Source organism: Arvicola amphibius, chromosome 18 (genome assembly GCF_903992535.2).
Source record: "Arvicola amphibius chromosome 18, mArvAmp1.2, whole genome shotgun sequence".
Classification (NCBI taxonomy): Eukaryota; Metazoa; Chordata; class Mammalia; order Rodentia; family Cricetidae; genus Arvicola; species Arvicola amphibius.
The window spans coordinates 9,158,342-9,163,988 of NC_052064.1; the positions used below are offsets into that span (position 1 = coordinate 9,158,342).

General features: G+C 49.7%; 1 long non-coding RNA gene across 1 annotated transcript; it reads left to right on the forward strand.

Moving 5' to 3' along the window:
- The first annotated feature begins 2,488 nt into the window (after positions 1–2,488).
- On the forward strand, positions 2,489–4,686 carry LOC119804017. Its single transcript, XR_005283780.1, has 2 exons — positions 2,489–4,218; positions 4,518–4,686. It is a non-coding gene; the product is annotated as an uncharacterized LOC119804017 (long non-coding RNA).
- Positions 4,687–5,647: the final 961 nt, after the last annotated feature.

Genomic DNA, 5,647 nt, shown 5'->3' on the forward strand with positions numbered 1-5,647 from the left:
GAGTGGTTTCTGGTGGGTTTTGGGTGTGGCTATCTCTATATAATCTGTCCCTGAACACAATAAAGGGGGCATTCTTGGGGAATTCAAGGATGACCTGTGTCGCTGTCTTTCTGTCTATCTGTGTTTGTGTATTTTACCTCCAGCCCCTTGCCCGAATCTCGCGAACTGGGTGCCAGTGCACCGAACACAGACTCGGGCGCTGTGCATGGAACCCGTTAAATTTTTTAACAGCTAGTATAGGGGTATTAAATGGGGAGGAGGTAGTGCGGAGCAGCCTTTTCCTCAAAAGGTCAGAGATAATAGGTTTAAGTCCTCTGAGGCTCTGGGAAGAGAGGGGCTACTGAGCTTGAGTAATATACTTGGTGGGGTTTTGTAACTGAATAACAACGGGGGAATGGTGTTTAGAGACGGTGGGATTCTGGGTGTCCCACACCAGAGGATCCACTTTGGAGGCATACTTGAAGTATGGACCTGGTGATTCATGTACTCCAGGAGGCGGGGGAGCAGCACGAACAGGACAGGATGGGTAGCCTGTCACCTTGGTCAGTTGACCAGCCACGGCTATCACATGGCAATGATTGTGAGCTTTGTCATGTCGTGCATGGTACATTTGGAAAGCCGTCTCCAGGACTTCTGCCTGTGGGGTTAAAAGGCCCCCTTCTCCAAATGCCTAAGCTTGGCCTTGATGTCTGAATAACATTGATTTAAAAAGTGAGTCATTAGTAGCTGTCTGCCCTCCAGGGATTCTGGGTCCAAGTTCATGAACTGCAACAGGGCTTTCGTAAGGTGTTCCAAAAATGCAGAAGGATTTTCCTTCGTATCCTGGATAATCTCTGAAAGTTTAGAATAATTTACTGGCTTAAGGGCAGCCTTACGGAGGCCTGTCAGGAGACAAATTAAAAATCGGTCTCTGGCCAAGACCCCACCTGAACTGTTATAATTCCAGTGTGGTTCTTGGTCTGGGACTGCCTCTGCCCCCAGAGGGTGGGAGGCTAGAGTTTGGTGAACTTTGTCCGTGTGTTGTGTCCCAGACCCGCCTACGCTCCTCGGGAAGTACGTTATTAGACAGGATCATAAAAATGTCATGGAAAGAATATATTAATATATTAATAATTAATATAAATTAATATATATTAATATACACTAATGAGTAATATATTGAAATTCTTTTATAAAAGTGGTAGGATTAGACGTATAGGACCCAAGTAATTTGGCTATATGGGAGAGTTCTGACAAGGAAAACGGAACATGAACCCTAACCAATCCATCTGCGCCAGCCACCTCCCGCAGCGGCAGGATGGCAGCTGGCTTGGCTTAGTTAGGAGTAGGCTCCATGGCAGCACATGAATGTGAGCAGAGGAGTGAAGGAAGGTGCTAGCAGTAGACTGCCGGTGCGAGAGGAAGGGGAACTCGGCGGGGCTTTGGAAGCCCGAGGAGGCGGAGTAGGCTGGGAGGGAGATGGGGAGGATGAATCTGAAGGCGCTTCTGGCGGCCCACGTGACCTACAACGAAGAGGGGGGGGTGGGAGGAAGCAGAGCCTGAGGAGCCGGATGGAGACCTGCTGGCGGAAAAGGGTATTTAAGTGAGGCTTTTTTGTAGATCTGGAATAGGATTTGGGTGGGGACTCCGGGGACCTAGAAGGAGAAAGGTTAGGTGAGGACCTGGAAGATTTACATGGGACTTCTGGAGACCTAGAACTGGAAGGTTTATGTGAGGTGTCATGGTGAGAAGGCTCAGGTGAGGGCTTTGTATGCCTAGAAGAAACTTTGGAAGCAGAAGGCTTAGGTGAGGTTGTGCTTGACTGGGCAGAGCGGGAGGAAGTGGCTCTCCGAGACCGGGAAGGTGGAGGTTCATCAGCTGGGTCCATAGCAGGAGCAGAGGGTTCCAGAGTAGCAGATGGCATACCCAAACACATGTGAGCAGGTGAACAGTGGGCAAGAACAGAAGGGTCAGTCTTAAGAGCCATATAGAAGAAAGCGGAGATATAGATGAGTTCTTTCCATTTGCCTGTATGATGACAGTAATTTGCTAGCTCCCGTAAAATGTTGGGGTCGAAAAAGTGCTGGTAGATGGCCATTTGCAATTACCCTCTAAGGAATATGGGGCCATTTTTTAGAGCATGAGTGTGGATAACTATAAGGAAGGCGTTAAAGAGTGAGGTTGAAGGGCCTCCAAAACGCATCCCAGCGGGGATGATGGAGAGAGAGACTTGGATGGCTTGCTACCCATGGCTAAGGCAGTGAAAACACCTGCAAAAAAAAATGTGGCACCTCAAGCCTCCCGAGGACAGCTCCCTGATAAGATGCAGATGGCACGAATACTCAGGACTTGTGAACAGGCGTCCAAGCTCACAAGTGGAGTGCTAGGCGGCCTTGCTGAATGCCTCAAGCAGACGATGGGGACAGCTCTTCCTCCCCCCCGCAGGAGGAATGCAGCGAAGGCCAAGCCACACCGTAGGCCTGCCGCACCGTAGCGGCCGTATGGAGAGAAGACAGGAAAGGAATGAAAAAAGAGAAAAATAAAGATAGCTGGAGACCCCGGGCCCCCAGGAGCAGGTGGGCTGAGGGGGCTGGCCGTCCCAGACACGGGTTTAGCCAAGGATGGAAGCCGGGAGTGAATGCTAGTGAAGGGAACAACCAACCAGGAAGTTCCCCCAACCCCAGAGAACACCAGAGTTTCTGGGAGCTCAGCAGTCAATTCCCCGGTTAAAAGGAGTGATTAAGCTAGCCTGAAGGGGGAAAACTCAGGATTAGGAGCCGGTGTTGTTCATGGAGCGCGCCCAGGGAGATGGAGTACGTGGGTCCCTGTGGAGTGGGTCCTTGGTCATGATCAGGGAGGCTCCGGAGCCCGGGCGGCACCCAAAGCCGAGGCTCTGGCTTCGGGTTGAAATCTGGGGTTAGTAGATCTCTGGAGTCGCAGCACCAACTGTTCTTTTCCACAAAGGAAAACGCGAGGTACAACAGGCCCACGTGGAGAGGTTTATTGCGGGGAGGGTGGAGCGTGCTGGACAGTGAAGGGAGAAAAGGAGAAAAAGAGGGAGCACACGGCGTTTCGCCTTTTAAAGGGCACCCCCACGCACGTGTGTCAAATGTTATGTTCTGCACTTGTGCGCAGTTGTTCCCCAGTCAGCCTCCGTGGAAACGTAGTTCCCTGGGAGAATAACATGCCCCATGTGTCTGCCACAGCTTGTTAAAAGAGGAAATGCCCCTGCCACCTAGAACTGGCCCTGACATGGAGACAGCATCTTCCACTCAGAACACCGAGTGCTGTTGGAGACCGAGAAGGGCAATCGGCTTACCTGTCAAGACTCTTGTTGCTTCCCGGGGGCCCCAAATACACAAACCCGGCCTGTGTTCAACAAGAGAGTGGCTCTCTACTGAGAGAGGCAGGAGGGGGAGCCCAGTAAGGAATCCCTGAGTCCCTGAATGGGGACCTTTCAGATCCCTCTGGTTGGACCTGTTAGTTCCTCTTCATTCTTTGAACATTGGGGTATGTGTGTGTGTGGGGGGGGGGTTATGAACTCTCCCCCCCCCGAACATTCCCACATCATTCTCAGTTTTCAGAGTTGCCTTCCTCTTCAGTAAAGTGATCCCTGCTGTTGAACTTGTGGGTCCTGGGTCTCTTCTCCATAGATGTTTTGTGCAGGCAAACAGTCACTGAAATAGTGCATTCATCAGCTAGACTTCCCTGATGCCAAGAGCCTGCACCAGACAGGACACCTGGACCTGCATCAGCTGCGTCTCTCACCAGAGAAGACCTCGTGATCATCCTTTAGCTTGGAGGACACAGTGTTCTCTGCTTCCCTCTTCAGTTACCTTGTCTTCTCTGAACGGCCATTACCTGAGCCTAGGGTGAGCTTTGCTAACCCAGGAACATGGGGACAGGCTATACTCTGTGCCATCTGTGCGGTCTCTCTGCCGTCCTCTCCCCCTGAGCACTCTGTCCCCTGTGACTCCCTGTGTGGATGATTCCTCCCTTTGTCTGTGCCCTCATCTTCCTTCAGGATCCATCTGTTCACTGTCAGGGCCTCAGGAAGGTGTGGGCTGGCTTATGTTCAGGGTTCTTGGGAATCACCGTCCTTCTCATCCCGTGGCTTTCCACCCTCTCACTCCTCCCTCAGCCTCCTGGTGCCCGTGGTCTCTGTGTGCAGGACAGGAGGCCATCATCACTAGGTCAGACACCCTCATCCGCATCGTCACCACCATCTCTAGTCTGGAGGTAAATGGGTGCCGGCCTCTCTCTTCCTCCCCCTGCCACTGTGCCCTGTGACACAGGTCATTCCTTTCAGTGCCTAGACCTAGAATTCCTCTGAAGATGGGCCTTGGCAAAGGACCACGTGGGCGGAGGTCCTGTCTTTTCAGATCACTGGATATTTTTTAAATGGGAGAAATCTGGGGATCCTGTAGGCCCGTATTTCTACATGGTGTGACAGCCATGTTGGTGGTTGATATCCCTGTCAGACAGGCTGTCACTACCCTAACAAAAGCTCAGGATATGTTGTTCTTTTTTTTTTGTAGATTCGCAGATCGCCTGAAAAGAGTTGTAAATTCCAAGCTAGTGACCAGCTGCAGACCTGACTGTAGTCCTGCTGCCCAGAAACAGAACGTTAATGAACTTCCACCTTAGTTTACCTTGGGGGATAAAAGGTGTTGGGATAATAAATGTGGGTGATCTTCAGGATTTGAATGAAGCCTGAGTCTCCTTTCCGATATTGCTCTGTGAACTGTGTCTCAATTATTCCCACACCTCCACGCTGGTCCAGAGAAGGAAAAGTAGTTTATGTTGGGACATCGGCCCCGACAGGATCTGTGCTCTCTACCCATGCTTCAGTCGGTGCTGGGGACAAGTTCTCTCAGTGCAGTGGTGGTGAGAGCAGCAAGAAGAGGCTCGCAGGCTTTCCTCTCATAACTGCTTCTCCTTGGAAGGTGACTACTGGAGGATGCTCAGGGCCTCTGAAAGCTCCTCCTTGCTGTCACCTGACACGCACGATGCACTGACAGACATCCCTCAGCTCCTTGTCAGAACTCCTTAGGCCCTGTACTCTGGGTGCCAGAGAGCACCAGTTAGAAACCAGACTAATGACACGATCATGTGGTTTGTATTTTTCAGTTTGTTTATATGGTGAATTACTTTGACAAATTTTCATGTGTTGAACCATCTCTGGGATGCATCTCTGGGATGAAGCCGATTTAATCATACTGGATGATGGTCCCGATGTGTTCTTGGATTCAATTTGTCAGTATTTTATTTAGTATTTTTGCATCAATGTTCATGAGTGAGATTGGTTTTTAATTCTTCTTAGTAATGGCTTTCTGTGGTTTGGGTATCAGGGTAATTGTAGCCTCATCAAGAGTTTGGCAATTTCCCTTCTGTTTCTATTGTGTGGAATAATTTGAGGAGTATTGATACTAGTTCTTTGAAAATGTTGTAGAATTCTGAGCTGAAACCATCTGATCCTGGGCTCTTTTTGGTTGGGAGACTTTTGATGACTTTTTATTTCTTCAGCAGTTATAGGTCTGTTTTATTTGCTTATCTGGTCTTTAACTTTGGTAACTGATATTTATCCAGAAAGTTGTCCATTTCTTTTATGTTTTCCAATATTGTGGAGTACAGGTTTTTGAAATATGATCTGATGATTCTCTGTATT